This window comes from Rhinoderma darwinii, chromosome 1 (assembly GCF_050947455.1).
Source record: "Rhinoderma darwinii isolate aRhiDar2 chromosome 1, aRhiDar2.hap1, whole genome shotgun sequence".
Taxonomy (NCBI): Eukaryota; Metazoa; Chordata; class Amphibia; order Anura; family Rhinodermatidae; genus Rhinoderma; species Rhinoderma darwinii.
The window spans coordinates 580,691,499-580,714,626 of NC_134687.1; positions in this window are offsets into that span (position 1 = coordinate 580,691,499).

The window sequence follows — 23,128 nt, forward strand, 5'->3', positions numbered from 1 at the left end:
CTGTATATAGCCCAGCAGATATAGTCCCCTGTATATAGCCCAGCCCTGTAGATATAGTCCCCCTGTATATAGCCCAGCCCTGTAGATATAGTCCCCCTGTATATAGCCCAGCCCTGTAGATATAGTCCCCCTGTATATAGCCCCCTGTAGATATAGCCCCCCTGTAGATATAGTCCCCCTGTATATAGCCCAGCAGATATAGTCCCCCTGTATATAGCCCAGCCCTGTAGATATAGACCCCCTGTATATAGCCCAGCCCTGTAGATATAGTCCCCCTGTATATAGCCCAGCCCTGTAGATATAGTCCCCCTGTATATAGCCCAGCCCTGTAGATATAGTCCCCCTGTATATAGCCCCCCTGTAGATATAGCCCCCTGTAGATATAGTCCCCCTGTATATAGCCCAGCAGATATAGTCCCCCTGTATATAGCCCAGCCCTGTAGCTATAGTCCCCCTGTATATAGACCAGCCCTGTAGATATAGTCCCCCTGTATATAGCCCAGCCCTGTAGATATAGTCCCCCTGTATATAGCCCCCCTGTAGATATAGCCCCCCTGTAGATATAGTCCCCCTGTATATAGCCCAGCAGATATAGTCCCCTGTATATAGCCCAGCCCTGTAGATATAGTCCCCCTGTATATAGCCCAGCCCTGTAGATATAGTCCCCCTGTATATAGCCCAGCCCTGTAGATATAGTCCCCCTGTATATAGCCCCCTGTAGATATAGCCCCCCTGTAGATATAGTCCCCCTGTATATAGCCCAGCAGATATAGTCCCCCTGTATATAGCCCAGCCCTGTAGATATAGTCCCCCTGTATATAGCCCAGCCCTGTAGATATAGTCCCCCTGTATATAGCCCAGCCCTGTAGATATAGTCCCCCTGTATATAGCCCAGCCCTGTAGATATAGTCCCCCTGTATATAGCCCCCCTGTAGATATAGCCCCCTGTAGATATAGTCCCCCTGTATATAGCCCAGCAGATATAGTCCCCCTGTATATAGCCCAGCCCTGTAGATGTAGTCCCCCTGTATATAGCCCAGCCCTGTAGATATAGTCCCCCTGTATATAGCCCAGCCCTGTAGATATAGTCCCCCTGTATATAGCCCCCTGTAGATATAGCCCCCCTGTAGATATAGTCCCCCTGTATATAGCCCAGCAGATATAGTCCCCCTGTATATAGCCCAGCCCTGTAGATATAGTCCCCCTGTATATAGCCCAGCCCTGTAGATATAGTCCCCCTGTATATAGCCCAGCCCTGTAGATATAGTCCCCCTGTATATAGCCCAGCCCTGTAGATATAGTCCCCCTGTATATAGCCCAGCCCTGTAGATATAGTCCCCCTGTATATAGCCCCCCTGTAGATATAGCCCCGCTGTAGATATAGTCCCCCTGTATATAGCCCAGCCCTGTAGATATAGTCCCCCTGTATATAGCCCAGCCCTGTAGATATAGTCCCCTTGTATATAGCCCAGCCCTGTAGATATAGTCCCCCTGTATATAGCCCCCCTGTAGATATAGCCCCCCTGTAGATATAGTCCCCCTATATATAGCCCAGCAGATATAGTCCCCCTGTATATAGCCCAGCCCTGTAGATATAGTCCCCCTGTATATAACCCAGCCCTGTAGATATAGTCCCCCTGTATATAACCTAGCCCTGTAGATATAGTCCTCCTGTATATAGCCCAGCCCTGTAGATATAGTCCCCCTATATATATCCCAGCCCTGTAGATATAGTCCCCCTGTATATAGCCCCCCTGTAGATATAGTCCCCCTGTATATAGCCCTGTAGATATAGTCCCCCTGTATATAGCCCAGCCCTGTAGATATAGTCCCCCTGTATATAGCCCAGCCCTGTAGATATAGTCCCCCTGTATATAGCCCAGCCCTGTAGATATAGTCCCCCTGTATATAGCCCAGCCCTGTAGATATAGTCCCCCTGTATATAGCCCCCTGTAGATATAGCCCCCCTGTAGATATAGTCCCCCTGTATATAGCCCAACAGATATAGTCCCCCTGTATATAGCCCAGCCCTGTAGATATAGTCCCCCTGTATATAGCCCAGCCCTGTAGATATAGTCCCCCTGTATATAGCCCCCTGTAGATATAGCCCTCCTGTAGATATAGTCCCCCTGTATATAGCCCAGCAGATATAGTCCCCCTGTATATAGCCCAGCCCTGTAGATATAGTCCCCCTGTATATAGCCCAGCAGATATAGTCCCCCTGTATATAGCCCAGCCCTGTAGATATAGTCCCCCTGTATATAGCCCAGCCCTGTAGATATAGTCCCCCTGTATATAGCCCAGCCCTGTAGATATAGTCCCCCTGTATATAGCCCCCCTGTAGATATAGCCCCCCTGTAGATATAGTCCCCCTGTATATAGCCCAGCAGATATAGTCCCCTGTATATAGCCCAGCCCTGTAGATATAGTCCCCCTGTATATAGCCCAGCCCTGTAGATATAGTCCCCCTGTATATAGCCCAGCCCTGTAGATATAGTCCCCCTGTATATAGCCCCCTGTAGATATAGCCCCCCTGTAGATATAGTCCCCCTGTATATAGCCCAGCAGATATAGTCCCCCTGTATATAGCCCAGCCCTGTAGATATAGACCCCCTGTATATAGCCCAGCCCTGTAGATATAGTCCCCCTGTATATAGCCCAGCCCTGTAGATATAGTCCCCCTGTATATAGCCCAGCCCTGTAGATATAGTCCCCCTGTATATAGCCCCCCTGTAGATATAGCCCCCTGTAGATATAGTCCCCCTGTATATAGCCCAGCAGATATAGTCCCCCTGTATATAGCCCAGCCCTGTAGATATAGTCCCCCTGTATATAGACCAGCCCTGTAGATATAGTCCCCCTGTATATAGCCCAGCCCTGTAGATATAGTCCCCCTGTATATAGCCCCCCTGTAGATATAGCCCCCCTGTAGATATAGTCCCCCTGTATATAGCCCAGCAGATATAGTCCCCTGTATATAGCCCAGCCCTGTAGATATAGTCCCCCTGTATATAGCCCAGCCCTGTAGATATAGTCCCCCTGTATATAGCCCAGCCCTGTAGATATAGTCCCCCTGTATATAGCCCCCTGTAGATATAGCCCCCCTGTAGATATAGTCCCCCTGTATATAGCCCAGCAGATATAGTCCCCCTGTATATAGCCCAGCCCTGTAGATATAGTCCCCCTGTATATAGCCCAGCCCTGTAGATATAGTCCCCCTGTATATAGCCCAGCCCTGTAGATATAGTCCCCCTGTATATAGCCCAGCCCTGTAGATATAGTCCCCCTGTATATAGCCCCCCTGTAGATATAGCCCCCTGTAGATATAGTCCCCCTGTATATAGCCCAGCAGATATAGTCCCCCTGTATATAGCCCAGCCCTGTAGATGTAGTCCCCCTGTATATAGCCCAGCCCTGTAGATATAGTCCCCCTGTATATAGCCCAGCCCTGTAGATATAGTCCCCCTGTATATAGCCCCCTGTAGATATAGCCCCCCTGTAGATATAGTCCCCCTGTATATAGCCCAGCAGATATAGTCCCCCTGTATATAGCCCAGCCCTGTAGATATAGTCCCCCTGTATATAGCCCAGCCCTGTAGATATAGTCCCCCTGTATATAGCCCAGCCCTGTAGATATAGTCCCCCTGTATATAGCCCAGCCCTGTAGATATAGTCCCCCTGTATATAGCCCAGCCCTGTAGATATAGTCCCCCTGTATATAGCCCCCCTGTAGATATAGCCCCGCTGTAGATATAGTCCCCCTGTATATAGCCCAGCCCTGTAGATATAGTCCCCCTGTATATAGCCCAGCCCTGTAGATATAGTCCCCCTGTATATAGCCCAGCCCTGTAGATATAGTCCCCCTGTATATAACCCCCCTGTAGATATAGCCCCCCTGTAGATATAGTCCCCCTATATATAGCCCAGCAGATATAGTCCCCCTGTATATAGCCCAGCCCTGTAGATATAGTCCCCCTGTATATAACCCAGCCCTGTAGATATAGTCCCCCTGTATATAACCTAGCCCTGTAGATATAGTCCTCCTGTATATAGCCCAGCCCTGTAGATATAGTCCCCCTATATATATCCCAGCCCTGTAGATATAGTCCCCCTGTATATAGCCCCCCTGTAGATATAGTCCCCCTGTATATAGCCCTGTAGATATAGTCCCCCTGTATATAGCCCAGCCCTGTAGATATAGTCCCCCTGTATATAGCCCAGCCCTGTAGATATAGTCCCCCTGTATATAGCCCAGCCCTGTAGATATAGTCCCCCTGTATATAGCCCAGCCCTGCAGATATAGTCCCCCTGTATATAGCCCAGCCCTGTAGATATAGTCCCCCTGTATAAAGCCCAGCCCTGTAGATATAGTCCCCCTGTATATAGCCCCCCTGTAGTTATAGCCCCCCTGTAGATATAGTCCCCCTGTATATAGCCCAGCAGATATAGTCCCCCTGTATATAGCCCAGCCCTGTAGATATAGTCCCCCTGTATATAGCCCAGCCCTGTAGATATAGTCCCCCTGTATATAGCCCCCCTGTAGATATAGCCCCCTGTAGATATAGTCCCCCTCTATATAGCCCAGCAGATATAGTCCCCCTGTATATAGCCCAGCCCTGTAGATATAGTCCCCCTGTATATAGCCCAGCCCTGTAGATATAGTCACCCTGTATATAGCCCCCCTGTAGATATAGCCCCCTGTAGATATAGTCCCCCTGTATATAGCCCAGCAGATATAGTCCCCCTGTATATAGCCCCCCTGTAGATATAGTCCCCCTGTATATAGCCCAGCCCTGTATATATAGTCCCCCTGTATATAGCCCAGCCCTGTAGATAGACACCCCCCGCAGATACAGACACACACTTCTATTACAATTAATAAAAAAAAAATTCAAACTCACCTTATTCCCGCTCCCACGCCGTCCGGCAGCCATGGAGACCTGCTCTCTTCTGCGCAGGTCTCCAGGGGGTTGAACACAGCGTCTATGAAAGGCGCTGATTGGCTGGGCAGGATGACTTTTCCTGTCAGTCAGTCAGCGCCTTTCATCGACGGAAGCGTCACTGGTACAAAAGGTACCAGTCGCTTCATTCGTGGAAAGGCGCTGAATGGCCGGGCACGGAACGTGCCCGCTCATTCATTGCTTCTAATTGTACCTGTGTCCTTGCGACACAGGTACAATTATAGTGCAGGAGGAGGGGGCGCTGGCGCCCCCCTCTGAACTACGCCCGGGGCACATGCCCTGCTTGCCCCCCCCCCTAGCTACGCCCCTGCATATTGATCTTAGTTTCATGCTGTTCCAGAACTGGGTTGGCTTGTTTAGATGTTGTTTGGCAAAGTCTAATCTGGCCTTTCTATTTTCGAGGCTGATTAAAGGTTTGCACCTTGTGGTGAACCCTCTGTACTTGCTCTCATGAAATCTGCATAAATGTCCTGAAATGGTCAAGTCCACAGGCATATTCAGAAATAAGTGCAAGAAGACAAGTTTTCAAAAAGGCATTATGTATAGCTATCCGATGGTGGTGTGTGGTCATGGTGTCCCACTGTTCTTTATAAGAAACAGAAAAATAGAAAAAGTTATTAAAAATACATCAACGAAAGATATATGAATATACAAATAATTTATCACCCATATAATCTACCAAGGAGAGTATCGCAAGGAGCAGAATAGACGCTCAGATAAAGGACTATCCAAGTGTAAGTTTTGCTATGTTAAATTCCACATTAAGGCCCTTTGGTTTTAATGAATTTAGTGAAAGATCCACTTAAGTTCACATTTATGGAGTAGTTTATGCCTGTGACCTTCCTTTTGAGAATAAGCCACTTAAGCTTTTAAGTATTGATGGCAAGAGTAAAGACAAAATCCATTAAAAAAACAAGACATTTATGCAAGAAAAGCTACACATATGTCTAAATAAAGTTGAAAACAGTGGGTTTAAATTCATCGAGAGTAATGTGGATGCTTGTTATCAAATTAAAGGAGCTTCTGATTGCAAGTATTGCTGCTAAAGGTGGTGCTACTAGTTAAAATGGAAAGGAACCTGTAAGAAAGTGTAATACATTTAATATAGTTCCTCTTTAGATTGTCCTTTCTTGGGTACTGTGGCTAAAGTGCCCTAGGACCAAGCGTGTCCTCATAAAGATCCTCGCTTAAAAATTCCCAATTATTTATGAGTTTGCTTAAGAAACTCTATGGTCAGAGCCAGAAAAATGGCCCACTTTTACCATTGTCACCACCACTGCTTGTTTATGGCCCTAATGACCAGTGGCGGATTAAGTAGACCATAGGCCCTGGGCTGTTCCCCAAACTTGGGCCCCCTTTCCCCACTGCCGCTCTGCTGTTTCTATAGTGAACACCACGGGTGTTATGATTCCCCTTGTCAAAGGGCTGTGTCCCTACGTACTTGACAGTCTCCAACCATCGCTGACAGTATCACACTTCCTCTTGACAAAGCGAATGGTAACATGCATTTGTCTATTAGTCCTGGGTACACAAAGATTTGTAGAATACAAGAATTTCCTACAACAGACATATCAGGAGAGGGGACAGATCCCCTATAGATCCAGTGACTCACAGGTGATGTCTTCTCTGATGGGAGTAGTTTTCTTTTATTCTCCATTTGACGCAGACCGTTATGGCGACTTCTCCTGATGAGACATCTTTGCCCATCATTTCTGCCGCCATTTCCAGCCTCTATAGAAACACACAAATTCAGACACCAATGCCCAGAACCATACATTAAAGGGGTTGCCCGGGCACAGACCATTTTTTCATACTGATGACCTATCAATGTGCCTGGAAAAAACCCTTTTACTCAGACTAATAAATTTGGACCCCAGACTAGATCATAGAATACATACAGACCCAGACCTTCTGAGCTATTGCAGTCCCCAGACCAGACCCCCTAAACAAATACAGACCCCAGAACAAGCACCCTAAATAAATACAGACTTCAGAAAGGACCCCTAAATAGAGACCACAGACCCGTCCCTCTACACAAATAATAACCCCAAACCTGACTCCTTTAATACAGACTCCAGACCAGACCCCCTAAACTAATACAGACCCCTAAATAAAGACCCCTAAACTAATACAGACCCTAGACCAGGCCCGCTAAATACAGACCCCATAAACTAATACAGACCCCTAAATACAGACACCCTAAATACAGACCCCAGACCTCAAACTAATACAGACCCCCTAAATACAGAGTTTCCCAACCTTTACGGACTCAAGGCAGCACTGGAAAAATAACATTTCCTCAGGACACCCCTAGCAAAAAAATTTCGAGAAAGACAGAAAACGGTTAAATACAAGCACTACACTCGTAGGGTATGTTTACACACGTTTTTTGTAAAGCAAAAAAAATCTGCCTGAAGCAGATTTTGAATTGACAGCATTGTTGGACCTTTTTTTTCAGTTTTTTTCTTAAAGGGAATGTGACGCTAGAAAAAAATGTATTTTTTTTTTTAGTTAAACAATTAGTGTGTAGGTGATTAAACATTGTTCTAATTTTTTTTATTTTTTTCACGAGTCGGTAAATATTATAAATTAGATTCTAATTTATAATATTTCCCAGTGCTGGTCACTAGATGGAGCAATTCCCAAAATTGCAGCATTGCTTTATGCTGCAAAATTGGAGAAAACTCACTCGCTCTAGTGAGCTCTCAGAATCCCCCCCTCCTTTATCCTGGCTAGTGCTGGGAGAAACAAGGGGATTGAACGGTCAAACCTCCTACACTGTGTGTCGCCATTTTTTGAGCTAACACACAGTGTAGTAGGTTAACATACACTAGTAAACACACAGTAAAACACATACATACACAGAAATAACTTACCTGCTCCAGCCGCCGCCGCTCCCTCCGGTCCGTCCGCTCCGTCTGCTACCGCCGCTCCAAGTGCACATGTCCGGAAGCCGCGACCGGAAGTAGTAATCTTACTGTCCGGCCGCGACTTCCGGTCCACAGGAAAATGGCGCCGGACGTCGCACATTTCTTCTTGGACTGTGTGGGAGCGGCGCATGCGCCGTTCCCACACAGACGGCGTACACCATAGTGGATGGAACGGGCCCCGTTCGCATTCACTATGGGACTGTAGCTGCCGTATTCCATGTCTGTATGTGTCGTTAATCGACACATACAGAAATGGAAAAAAAAATGGCAGCCCCATAGAGAAGAAAAAGTTCAAAAATAAAAAAAAGTGAAACACAAACACACAAATAAATATAAAACTTTTTAATAAAACACTAAAATCAAACTGATGTAAAAAATTTTTTTTTCGTGACACTGTTCCTTTAAGCCGTTGAAGCTAATGCAAAAGATGCAGGCAAAAAAGCTCCAAACGGGTGACGCAGGTATTTTCTGCTTCCTATTAATTTCAATTGGAGGTCAGAGGCGGAAACCACTTGAAGACCATGAGCCCCCCACTCACAGTAAAATGACCATCAGCCTGCCACTCACAGTAAAATGACCATCAGCCCCCCACTCACAGTAAAATGACCATCAGCCCCCCACTCACAGTAAAATAACCATCAGCCCCCCACTCACCTTAAAATGACCATCAGCCCACCACTCACAGATTCCCCCAGTAGGTAGTGCCACACAGCCCCTTGTAGGTAGTGCCACGCAGCTCCTTGTAGGTAGCGCCACACAGCCCCTTGTTGGTAGCGCCACACAGCCCCCTTGTAGGTAGCGCCACACAGCCCCCTTGTAGGTAGCGTCACATAGCCCCTTTGTAGGTAGCGCCACACAGCCCCCTTGTAGATAGCGCCACACAGCCCCCTTGTAGAATGCGCCACAAAGCCCCCTGTAGAGAGCGCCCCACAGCCCCCAGTAGAGAGCGCCACACAGCCCACTGTAGATGGGCCACACAGCCCCCTGTAGAGAGTGTCCTTATATGGACAGTGACATCAGGGGAAACTCTTGAAGCGGAATCCCCATCCACAGCGTTGCTGACGCTGTGACCGGGGATTCCACTCCAGGAGAAGCTCCTGTCGTCTCGACAGTGACGTCATTGGCTTCTCCTGGAGTGGAATCCCCGGTCACAGCGTCTGCAACGCTGTGGATGGGGATTCCGCTTCAGGTGTTTCCCCTGATGTCACTGTCCATATATGGACAGAGACATCAAGGAGCTCTCCAGGAGAATCCCTGGCCACACGGGCATTCTGCTCCTTCAGGGAGCTACAGTGGCGCTAGTAGATAGCAGGGAGATACCTTCCTGCTCTGCTATAGTGCCGTCGCTACCGCTGTAGCAGTGCCCATGCAGGCCTCCCTCTGCTTACCAAAGTAAAAAAGTTCTATCTCCCCTCCTCCTAACAGTGACTACTTCCTGCTATGTGAGGAGGAGGCAGACTGGGGTGGTGGGAATTTTGGACCCCTACAACATAGTGCTTAATGTGCCTGTGCCCTACGAGCCTGCTCCACTAACCTGATGTGCCAAGTCCTCTGTCCTCATGTCTGTCATCTGCCAGTCTCCTGAAACAAAAAGGCTGCTTTATTCTTCTGAGATCCTACACCCTCAAAAAGATGTTCACAATGCTGCTCCCTTCAGAAACAAAATCTTGCCCTGACGACCTGATCCGGGGGCTTTAGAAGGAAATACAGTATAACCAACACTGGCATCTGATGTGAATTGACAACTGACCCTACTCCATCATTAAATCCCTACTGACAGCTAGTCCGAGACTTATGAAAAATGCTTTATTGTCAACTCATATTCAACTCAGGTCCTAGAAAACTACATCCCACCTGTTCTATAAATGTAATCAGCTAACATAAAATGTCTCTTTCCTGGCAAGAGATCTCTGTTCTCATACACTGCTGCTGGGCATTAATATTTCACTAATGCCAATACAATAACAATAAAGTGACTGAGATTAATGCCTTAATTTATCTTCTGTCTACTGTATAAATAATGTAGCTAAAACATGTTCAATGGCGTACATAACAAAGATCAAAATAGGTGCCTTATTACGGTGCTCCGTTTTGCCACCTAGGACAGAAGTACCTTGTGTATCTTTCCCTCTCCATGCCATTTCCATGATCCTTGGGCCAATTCCTACCCTCATTTTTGCTAACAATGTAGTTCTTCTGTAGAGGTTCTTCTCAACCAATTGCAAAAAATATGTGATCAACCAAGGCTAGGTTCCCTCTCGCCAGGTTTCCCGTAGCAGCCGCATGTGTTGGCTATTTGGTTTGTATGCGCTTGAATATGTTGGTGATGGAAGACACTAAGGCCGGTTTACACGAGCGTGTGCGTTTTGCGCATGCAAAAAACGCGGCGTTTTGCGTGCGTAAAAGGCACTTAACAGCTCCGTTTGTCATGGTCCTATGGTGCGCGGCTGCGTGCTTTTCGCGCAGCCGCCATCATTATGACAGTCCGTTTGTATGTTTGTAAACAGAAAAGCACACGGTGCTTTTCTGTTTTCATTCATACTTTTCACTGCTGTTGCGCGAATCACGCACGTCCCACGGAAGTACGCACAAAGAACGGACATGTCGTGAGTTTTACGCAGCGGACTCACGCTGCGTAAAAATCACGGACTGTCTGCACGGCCCCATAGACTAACATAGGTCGCGTTGCATGGACATATATCACGTTCGTCTGAATAAGCCCTAACACTCATGAAATACTGGAAAATGTTGTTCATAAGGCACCTCTTTCCCCTTTGGCTGAATATTTAGCAAACAAACACAAGGAAATGTGCTTTTGCTCAAATTGTGATCTGCCACGATAAGGAGACATCTACAGAGTTTGATCAATTTGATCAAAATGTGCGCTAATATCCTCACATTTATAATTATAGTTAATATAGCAATAACCGATTTATCAATGTTTGCGTTAATCTTAGCTCCCAGAGTGCTGCTGTATCCTTATGTTTGCTTTGCGGTCACAGCAGACATGCACCTGCACATTTATTTCCTTTTGTTAGGAGGTGATGATCAATTTAGATTTTTTGGGCATTTGGCTCAATATTTTACTGCTGTTTCCGCAGGTTATATATCACACTTGCGAAATGAAAGACCTTCACTTATCTTCTAGGTGTCTGTAAGTAATGTGGAATAACATTTATGGAGGCATCTGTCTGAATATTTAAAGGTCATACACATCTCTGTGCAAGAAGCTGATTGAAGAAAATAGGAAAATCACTTGTTTATTTGACAAACTTCATGTTGCGTGAAACTCGGAATTATGTTTACTGCAATTGAAAAGTTCAAATCTCACAGATGTGATAACGTGATAGATGCAGAAGGCATGGCACGACAAAAGCAGGAAAACAATACTTAACTGAATTCAACTAGTATTCATCCCGTCAAAACGACGGAACCCTTGCACATTGGAGACAAACTGAAACCATTGGCACCGAATCCGTCACCATTGAAATCAACGGTGATGGAAACGGAAACCCACGGTTTCAGTTTGTGTCAGTCAGGGCTCCATTTCGACGGACAGATCCGATAGAACGTTGGAACGGAGCTCTGACGCAGGTGTGAACGAAGCCTAATGTGTTACCTTATTGCATGTCATCGTATTGGCCTCATGTATGAAAACTTTCTCAGAAGAGAGTGTTCTTGTCTATAGCAGCCAATCACTTTGACTGGTTGCCATTGTCACCTGGTACACTAAGACAGTTTTGATACATACGGGCCAATATGGAAAACTGGTATTGCAGCTCAGCTCCATTCAAGTGAATACCAGACACATGACCTTAGGTATGTTTGATGCCTTTCTATCTATGACCCCCCACCACCAGTAACCCAATAAGGGACCACGACTTGAATTGGTGTAAAGGCCACAGCAGCCATTTATTAAATACACAAAAATACTCAAATGCAATCAAATACCATAACACAATATAACAAACACTCCATAAATTAACATCCTGCTCTATTCTGCAACATTCCCCTGTTAAAGTATCCTTGAAGGCACTTCAGGCATTATATTTTCACTCCAACCTTTCCTTATCAGGTCTGGATCCTATTGTCCTACAGCCGTACTGCACCTGACCTGAGGGCACCAACCATCTCCAAGACCTACCCTTCCTGGGGACCCTGCCCTTCAGGAATGTATGAAACAAGCTGGGTAACCACTCCCCAGCCCCTACGATACTACTCAGGTTTAAATGCCCCGAGTTCTTTTCCAACAATGCCATATGTTGTTCTCCTTCTTCCCATTACGTGCCTTCAAAGACCCCTCCTCCTACCGCCACGACATTCATGTGTGTTACCTTACACATGAACGTCCCTCCACAACTACAGGGCTTTCTCCAAGCCGTCTTTAATGCCCAGAGTTCACATGTCCAACCCCACTTCATTTAAATGAACCCCGTCGGACCGAAGGAAGCCCCCTCCAACTCCCTATGACCCACCACCGCACCACCATTGCGAGCCACAAATTTTCCCACAACTTTATCACCTCTGCCCTGGCCTGATTCAAACTCTGCACTGAACGCGCTTGCCTCCACACCCTGCGAACAACAATGTCCGACCAAATGATGATCAGACCACAAACGCAAATGGTCCAATTTGACATCCCGCATAAGATCCCTGGACGACCTCATTCCTAAATCATTTTCACCAAGGTGAATGACCAAAATATCGGGCGCCCTATCCAATCCTGCATAAAACTGGAATTCCAGCAACAACCTGCACCAAGCATGCCCCTCAAAAGCAACCATCTGACCTGAACCTCGGATTGGTCCAAGCCCAACTGTCATCCAGTCGGATGAACATCAGCCCGAACACCTCCCCAGTGAACGTATGAGTGCCCCATTATCTACACCAAACAGGGGCCCGCACCTAGGACAAAACACAGAACAATAGTAAGGTAAGCAAATCAATCCCCCACTTACAACATAACTCACCCCAACCGCCCTAAAGCAAATGAGGCCGGACATAAATCCTATATCTGTCTGACTCCCACCTACCTATCCGCTTGACCATCGCCGGGGATAAACCCCAACTAGCTGCTTCAGTAGCCGCGCCAATTCTAAACGAGTGAGAGCTATACCCCGATCCTACCCGGCCAGACAACAGGATACATTTTTAGAAAACCTGCACAAACTGATATTTCGACAAAGTCGTACCATCGGCATGAACCAACAAGGATGCCGGTCCCTCAGGCCTATCCGGAACAAACTCTTGAAAAGAGCGAACCGGGCATACCCTCGACCCTGGTAACTCATGCAAGCGCACCAAAAAACCTTTCCCCGCTTGGTCTGTCTTTGATATACGGAGCAAGCATGACATGCAGGACCCTTTCAATTCAACATCCGTGACCAATAAGCCCCCAGCCACCCGCTTACTTGCCACCACCAACTCCGATATCCTGAAAGCCCAAAGAAAGGTAAAGAAAAAGACAGTGTAAACAAACGTACTTCAAAACCTGACACACAAACAGACTGCAAATGCTCACAAAGAGATTCCAAAAGATCAAAAGATACCAGCTTCCTATAATTCCTAAACACGGAACCCCTCCTGAAACCCTTCATCGCTTGCCTAACCAGAAAAGACTTAGTCACGTCCTCTTCCCCTCTAAACCAAAACGTTATTGCAGACAAACACAGAGAGACCCCTGATGCAGACACCCCCTCATTGTAAGAATTCCCTATAAAATACAGCAAGCAGGCCAACCGATCCGCGTCTGAACTACCCACCTGCGCATCCCCCAACAAGGCTTCCCAAACCCGCCATACCGCACTGAACCTCTTCCATGTAACTGCACTAACTGACTTCCTAATTAGCGACATTGCCACAGTCATACCACCTTCCAAAGATGCTCCGGACAAGCAAGGCCATGAGTCTCCGCCCCCGGCAATAGCAGATGAAACCTGTCCCACTGTTGACAAGAAAGGGAATCAGCCACTGAATTAAGCACCCCTGGAACATGAACTGCCACAAAATGCTAATTCAACACCAACCCTCTCAAAACCAAATATCTCAATAATCGCACAACTGGCGGGGAATTTGCCGTCTGCGCATTGATGGCCTGAACCACTCCCAAATTGTCACACACAAAACGCACTGTCCTGCCCCTCAGACAATCCCACCAATTTCTGCAGCCACCACAATCGGGAACAATTCCAGCAAAGCCAAATTACAGACAAAACCACATGCACGCCATGCACCAGGCCAAACACCCGCAGACCACTGCCCCTGGAAATATGCCCCAAAACCACAAGCACCTGATGCATCTGTAAAGAACTCCAAATCCACACTAGACACTGGACTATACATGAGAACCAGACCGCCCATTGTAGCTTTGCAAAAACTCCCCCCACACCAACAAATCCGCTTTTAACTCACAGGGCAACCTAATGAAATGATGGGGAGAATGAACCCCTGTGGTAGCACTAGCCAACCGTCTACAAAAAACCCGCCCCATGGCCATAATCCTACGTGCAAAATTCAAACGTCACAACAACGATTGCAAATCCCGCAACTGAATCTTCTTACTGCACAAAGTACTTGCCACCAACTCTCTCAATTCCAGCAATTTATCCTCAGGCAAACGACATTCCATTCTGTCCGAGTCAATAATTATCCCCAGAAACTTGATGACCATCGTAGGTCCCTCAGTTTTCTCGGGCGCAAGCGGTACCCCAAAATCAATCGCCACCCTTTCCATAGTATGCAGCAACCCCGCACACACATACGTAGCCGGTGGACCGATAAATAAAATATTGTCGAGATAGTGCTAAACATTTCAAAATAAGCACAGGAAATGGAACAGCCCATCGGGAGGCAATAATCTACTAAATAACCATCCTGCCAACAACAACCTAACAAACAAAAACGTTGCGGGTGCACCAGCAACAAACGAAACCCGGCCTCAATGTCAGTTTTTGCCAACAGTGAGCCCTTCCCATACTTGCGAACCCAAACGACCGCCGCATCAAAGGAAGTGTAACTAAATGCGCAAAGGTTAGGATCGATGCCATCGTTCACCGACTCCCTCTCCGGATACGATAAATGATGAATAAGGCGGAATTTGTTAACCTCCTTTTTCGGAACCAAAGCCAAAGGGGAAACCCGCAAACCAGGAACGGGGGGCAAGGAAAACGGGCCAGCCATGCGGCCCAAAGCCACCTCTTTCATCAATTTATCAGTAACCAATTCGGGACGCTCCAAGGCAGACGACAAAGTGCGGACCACCCCATCCCGTACCGCAGAAGTACAAGGCATGCTAAAACCCTCTGAAAAACCCTGAAACAATAAATCTGCCAATTTCTTACTTGGGTATGCCCTTAAAAATGGAAGCATCCTTTCCACTTTCACCGGCGTCGCCCCTCTTCTGTTCAGCATCTCCCTGCTTGCCCTTATGCTTCCTGAAGCATCTGGACAAACCATGGGCGCCTCCGCAACCGGAGCACTCATGCTTGTACCTACAATCTGATCCAAATTTACAATGCCCCTCGTTAAACTTCTAGCAACATCCTTTCCCGGATGAAGCCGACCGACCCTTTGCTGACCCCTGACCACCAGCTGCATCACGAAAGGGCTGATGCCCCTGTTTTGGAGCCGACATTAATCGCATCCAAAAACTAATGTCCTTGTGATCCCATCTCAAGGAAGGGCACACCGCCTAGCTCTGACGAAATTGTTCATCAAACCTCAACCATGCGTTACCGCCATATACCCTGTATGCCTCCCCCACGGAATCCATGTAGCAAAACAGCGCCGAGCAATTCTCCGGCGCCGTTTCGCCCACCACGCTAGCCAAAATAGCGAAAGCTTGTAGCCAATTCGCAAACATCCGAGGAGTCAACCGATAACGACGTCGCTCCTCTTCCTCCTTTTTACTCTCATCCGGTTTCCAACGGTCCAGGTTAAACTTTTCCAGTGGCAATAGAGCAAAAATCTCTACTCACCTTCCCCATTAATGGCCATACCTATTCCAAACCCCCACGTCCCTCTAATAAGACTCAGACACTTGGGTTGGATAAATTTGTCCACAGCAGCCATTTTATTTACAAACAAACATCAAGAACAACAATTTACAAATAATAATAATAATAATAATAATAACAATGGAAGGGGAGTCCTTGGAGCTACAAAAGTCTGTCACCAAACAGCCCACCTGCATCGTATTTTACTCCCAGCCGTCACCCTACTGGCTCAGGGGCACCGTTATACCTGCAGTTGGCAGACCTCAACCGCAACCACTCCCCGGGACACCACCCAGCAGGAGCCCAAATTGACCACTCCCCGGGACACCACCCAGCAGGAGCCCAAATTGACCAGACTACCAACCATAATAAATTGGGGAGGGACCATACTCCCTATGAATCCCCCCCACCGTAATTTACCACCAACTCCAAGGACCCCCAATCCGCCATACAACTGCTGCGACATTGCAAAACTGTTCCACAGCATCCTCCGGTACCTGCGGAAAAACAAAAACAACGAGCAACAAAGCGAAATACCAAAATAACCAACACAGACGAACACAACATTTTGGGAGGGAGGGTGGGACAAGCTTCCCTGTGCTGTTAACTAAAGATGGCAGCGTCCTTCCTCTCTCTTACCCTTAAGTAACCTGACCTTGCCCCACTCACATACGCCCCCTTCTAACCACCCCCCTAACTCCTTAACTCCTTCCCTTCCTAACATCCCTGATCATGGTGGCCTCCCCCTATGGCATTCTGCCGGGTCCAGCCTGTACTTGATCATGGGAATGTAGAGTGCGTACACTTCTACTGGTGGCATGTGGCTCCACCTACTCACCTTCCCCATTAATGGCCATACCTTTTCCAAACCCCCCCCCGTCCCTCTAATAAGACTCAGACACTTGGGTCGGATAAATTTGGCCACAGCAGCCATTTTATTTACAAACAAACATCAAGAACAACAATTTACAAATAATAATAATAATAACAATGGAAGGGGAGTCCTTGGAGCTACAAAAGTCTGTCACCAAACAGCCCACCTGCATCGTATTTTACTCCCAGCCGTGACCCTACTGGCTCAGGGGTACCTGCAGTTGGCTGACCTCAACCGCAACCACTCACCGGGACACCACCCAGCAGAAGCCCAAATTGACCACTCCCCTGGACACCACCCAGCAGGAGCCCAAATTGACCAGACTACCAACCATAATAAATTGGGGAGGGACCATACCCCCTATGAATCCCCCCCCACCATAATTTACCACCAACTCCAAGGACCCCCAATCCGCCACTCGAACATACTTAGACACCTTTAAGTATGCGAGCCCCCACCCAACAAGAGGGCCCTTTCTATACCTTCCTGCAGGTGCAGAGTCCACAGGTCAATCCCCACGGCTGTCAGGTGCACACCATCACCTAGCCAATAATTACCCTGGCCATCCTCGAAGTCATAATGACGCACGAAGACCCCCCCGTTTCTCACCACGAAACCCGAAATTGCCCGATTAACCTTAACCCGGGCTTTATTTAACCGCGGCACCGATCTTGCATGCCGACAAACCTTCCGCGGGACAATCTCCGACCACACCACTTTAACTCCCGGGAAAACGGACCATAACCTGAGTAGATCATATTTTATATCCCTATTCAATTCCCGAAAAGGATGACTACCCAAATCGTTACCCCCGACGTGTAACACCAAGACATCCGGGGCCCTGTCCATCAGCGCAAACCGATGCACGTCCGGCAACACCCGACTCCACAGCATCCCCCTACTCCCCAGCCACCGCACAATTACCTCCTCCCGCTGAAAACCCAACTGCCGCCCGTCTGGACGAACATCCGCCCGCTCCGCCCCCCAATGAACGTAGGAATGCCCGACGATCCACACCAATCGGCCCGCAGGTCCTGAAAAATAAAAGCAACTGATTAACAAAACGAGTAAGGATGCAAGCGAAACATGGAGGAGGAGAGAAAAAAACGACGAGGGGGCAGGAGGGAGTGTAGAGAAGGAGGGATTATGACGTGACTATCATATAAACTGAGGGCGCACATACAGCTGGAAACGGCGGGAATCCCATCGACCTATCCGCTTTACCACCTCCTCCCCCAACCCCCATGCCACCGCCTCCGTCGCTGCCCCAATCCGAAAAGAATGGGGGGAAAACAAAGCCTCCTCCAATCCCAACAGCCGCAGACACCTACGAAAACCCACGTAAACTGGTACCGGGACATAAAGGACCCATCTCATGACACAACAACTGTCCCCTCCGCACTGTCGAAAGCTCTCTGTACCCCGCAAAGCAGGCGATCGGGCACATCCTGGCCCCCTTGGCCGCCCCCAACACCACTCTTTTACCCCGCCCCCCTTGATCCGTCTTAGACCGCCGGATCCAGAATTCCACACTCCGATCCGTTACCACCACATCTTCCATCCTCAACCCCCCTCCTTGTGGTGGGCGCCACCAGCTCCCCAACCCCCAGGGCCCCAAAAAATGCCCACGAGAACGCCAACCTATACAGGGTCACCTCGAAGCTAGAAAAACAAATGTCACACAACACCCCCTACAACTGTTCCAACAACATAAAAGACACTGGGCACCGCCGATCCGGCAACGTCCTCCCCCTCCTGTACCCCCTCAGGGCCTGGCCGACCAAAAAACTTTTTGTAACATCCCTGTACCCCCGGACCTTAAAACCAAAAGCCAGGGCTACCACAAAACGATTTACCTTGGACACTAACCAGCCCGCGATAGAGACCTGCCCCAGAAAAACTAACAACGCCACCACCCGATCATCATCCGTCACTACCCCCTCCAGAACAGCCAACCAACTTTCCCACTCCCACCACGCAGAATCATAAACAGCCCAAGTACCCTGAGCAAGCGAAGCCCGAATCAAACCTCTTGCGGCTCGTAACCCAGCCCCCACAGCTATTCCGGGCAAGAGATCCCATCCGCCTCCGCGTCCGGAGCCACCATCCTGAAACGTTCCCACTGCAAGCGAGAAAGAGAATCTGCGATGTAATTTTTGATCCCCGGCACATGAACCGCCACAACCCAAGCGTTCAATGACAAGCAACGTAAAACCAAGTGCCTCAACAGCCGGACGACCGGGGGGGATGACGCTGACACATTGTTAATAGCCCCCACCACGCCCAAGTTGTCACAATGGAACCGGACCTTACTGTCCCGAAACCTCTCACTCCAAATTTCCACCGCCACTACTATGGGAAACAGCTCTAGGAATGCAAGGTTCTTCACCAAACCCAACTCCGCCCATTCCTCCGGCCACCGAGCCGCGCACCACTGACCCCTGCAGTAAGCCCCAAATCCCACGCCCCCCGCCGCGTCTGTAAACAACTCCCAATCCACGCTGTCAACCACCGGGGCCATGATCCAGGACCTCCCATTATAACGATGCAAAAACTCAAACCAACCTGCCAAATCCGCCCTCAGTGCCTGTGTCAGACGAATAAAATGATGAGGGGCTGTCACTCCAGCCGTTGCTCCCGACAGCCGCGAGCTGAAAATCCGGCCCATGGGCATAATCCTGCAAGCAAAGTTAAGCTTACCCAACAATGACTGTAATGCACGCAAAGGGATCTTACGCAAATGCCTAGCCCGGTCCACCTCCGCCCGCAAAGCTACCAATTTATCTTCCGGGAGCCGACACTCCATCCTCACAGAATCAATGGTGATTCCTAAAAAGACCAGACAGGAGCTAGGTCCCTCCGTTTTGTCCTGGGCCAAAGGCACACCGAACCTCTTTGCCACCCACTCCATCGTGCTCAACAATGTAGCACAAACCGAAGACCCGCCCGGACCAACACACAGGAAATCGTCCAAGTAATGTATGACCGACGAGACCCCCGCAACATCGCAAACCACCCACTCCAGGAAAGAACTAAAAGCCTCAAAATAGGCACAGGAAATAGAACACCCCATAGGGAGGCAGCGATCCACAAAATAAGCCCCGTCCCAATAACATCCTAACAGCCGTATGCTCTCAGGATGCACGGGGAGGAAGCGAAAGGCAGACTCAATATCCGTTTTTGCCATTAGTGCACCCACACCGTAACGGCGCACCCACGCAACTGCCGCATCAAACGACGTGTAAGTCACCGAGCAAAGTTCCGGAGAAATCCCATCATTAACCGATTGCCCCCGCGGTTAAGATAAATGATGTATGAGCCTAAACTTATTCGGCTCCTTCTTAGGCACCACCCCCAGCAGGGACACCACCAGATCCGGTAAAGGGCAACTCTCAAACGGACCTGCCATGCGCCCCAACTCCACCTCCTTCCGCAACTTATCCCCTACTACCCCTGGATACTGCAACGCTGAACGCAAACTATGCAAGGTAAACGGCACCTTGTGGGCAGGGGCAGGGATACGGAAACCAACCCGAAAACCATCCAATAACAAACTTGCCCTGGACCTATCAGGGTACCTATTTAGAAAGGGCTCCATGTCTTCCCACCTCACCGGTGTCCGGCCCTTGACTAGCGCCCCCGGCCCCTCGTCCTTTGCCCTTCCAAAAACATTTAACCGCTCCGTGAGAGATCCCCCCGCAGGAGGAGCAGCTATGTTTGAACTTGCAACCCAGTCCGAACTTACACTGGCCCTCATTAAATTGCCAGCAGAACCCGGATTTTCCTCCTGCCACCCCTGCTCCCCCCCAGAAGGCAATGAGGGGCCGGCCGCCCGACCCCACCCCCTTGAAAGGACTGGCCAAAATGCACTGGAGCCATGACCCGCAACCATAACCCTATATCTTTGTTATCCCACCTAATGTCAGGCCTCACTGCCTTCCGCTGCCGAAACTGCTCATCATAGCGCAGCCACGTCGGCCCGCCGTAAACTCGATGAGCCTCTCCGATATCATCCATGTAACAAAAAAGGCTGGAACAATGTTCCGGCATCTTCTGTCCAATTACGCTTGCCAAAATCGCAAACGCCTGCAACCAATTAACAAAAGTTTGAGGAATCAACCGATACCGACGTTTTTCCTCCTTCTCGTTTTTGCTTTCCAACCACTTCCCTTTATCTAAATTAAACTTCTCCAACGGCAACAATGAAAAAATGTCAACATATTCGTCCCTCCATATTTTTTCCCTTACTTCCGGCTTCAGATACGCCCCCAAAGGGCCCTCAAAACAAACATAGACCTCGCCTTTCGCCTTATCATCCAACCGCACCTCATCCACCGCCCCATCCTTTTCTGTCTGCACAGACACTGCCACACCCGATTCCCTAGACACCCCCCAGCTCCACATAGCGCGCTATCCACCACTGCAGGCCCCGACGGCCCCACTCAAGCTGAAACCGGAGACGGGGAACCCACCGCCCCCCCTCCGCATCGCGCTATCTACAGGTGGCACTGTGGCACTATCTACAGAGGGCACTAATTATATAGGGTCACAAACTGGGGGCTTAACTTCTATATGGGGGCATAAACAGGGCCTAACTTCTATATGGGGGCACAAACTGCCATTTTCTGTCGTTTTACTGCCACCATGAGTTCCCCCGCAAAGGGGCCCACCAAGTCTGTGTTGCCCAAGGGCCACATAAACCTGGAACCGGCCCTGCTTGTTTTAATTGGTATTGGTAACCCCTTAAATGTTGGGGTCAATCGCGTCTGCGGCATTTAAAGCGTTAGATTCAGGGGTGGCCTCCTCCTACGTCCTGGCAGCCTGGGGGCCTAGGTCTGTCACCTTTGTAATCCTTTGAGACTGTCAGTATCACAATATACTGCAATACATTGCTATTGCAGTACATCTAGCAAGCTGGTTCAAGGAAAAAACGAAAATGAAAAAACAACGATTGGCCGTTTCCTTAAGGGGTTAAAGAGGGTGGCTGTCCCATAAAGATGAAGTAGTGATTTGGGTAAAGATCTTTAATGCTAGAACTTCCAAATTTCATCCAGGTGGGTGTTTTTTAGTATAGTCAAGCTCAAGGTCCTCCAGTGCATCAAATATGGCACTGCACATGGCAGTATGCCTTCTTATATGGAATGAGTTCTTTGTGTAACAAACATATGAGTTTATGATATTTGTTATGGTGACTACAGTTGTTTGGCTTATTAATTTTTTATGTCATGTCACGTTGGCAATGTGCATTACTGCATGGGGCCGTTAAAATGCAATTGTCACCAAGCTGGTGCATTACTGTACCTTTAGGATAAAATGTCCCTTTAAGTAGAAGTTAGTGATTACATGCAGGGCCGCCATCAGGAATTTCAGGGCCCCATACAGCTAAATTTTCTGGGCCCCCCTTTTACTGCTCGCGGGAAAAAGACGCCGACGCCTCCCATTGAAATCAATGGGAGGCATTTTCGGGCCGTTTTTGACGAGTATTGCGACGCGGTTTCCGCGTCAAAAAACTCGTCAAAATACTCCGTGTGAACATAGCTTTACACTTATAAATTCCCTGCGAGTGGTGCAGCACCCCAGCCTACTGTATAATGACATTCTGCAGCTTTCTGTCTTCCTGCTTCAGTTCCTCATGATTTTCAAGATCTCTGCCTGTTGTCTGTGAATGAGAACATTAGAACCAGTCCTGCCTTATTACTCTCAGAGCTGATGGTCTTGTTACAATGTATCAGTGTAGATAAGAGCCATCTGTCAGGAGTCCAGCACAGGAGAGGGGTTTGTGCTGTTGCTGCGTTTAGCTCACAGATAATTGACTGATACATTGTAACAAACTTTCTTATATACAACTTTAACGCCATGCAGCCCCCTCTGTAGAGAACTCAATACAGCCCCCCTTGTAGAGAACGCCATACAGCCCCCTCTGTAGATAACGCCATACAGCCCGCTCTGTAGATAATGCCATACAGCCCCCTCTGTAGATAACGCCATACAGCCCCCTCTGTAGATATCTACAAAGGGGGCTGTATGGCGTTATCTACAGGGGGTCTGTATGGCGTTCTCTACAGGGGGGGCTGTATGGCGTTATCTACAGAGGGGGCTGTATGGCGTTATCTACAGGGGTTTTCTGTATGGCGTTCTCTACAGTGGGGGCTATATGGCGTTATCTACAGGGGTTTTCTGTATGGCGTTCTCTACAGTGGGGGCTGTATGGCGTTATCTACAGAGGGGGCTGTATGGCGTTCTCTACAAGGGGGACTGTATGGAGTTCTCTACAGAGGGGGCTGTATGGAGTTCTCTACAGGGTGGGCTATATGGCGTTCTCTACGGGGGGGGGATGGGTGTATGGCGTTATCTACAGGGGGCTGTATA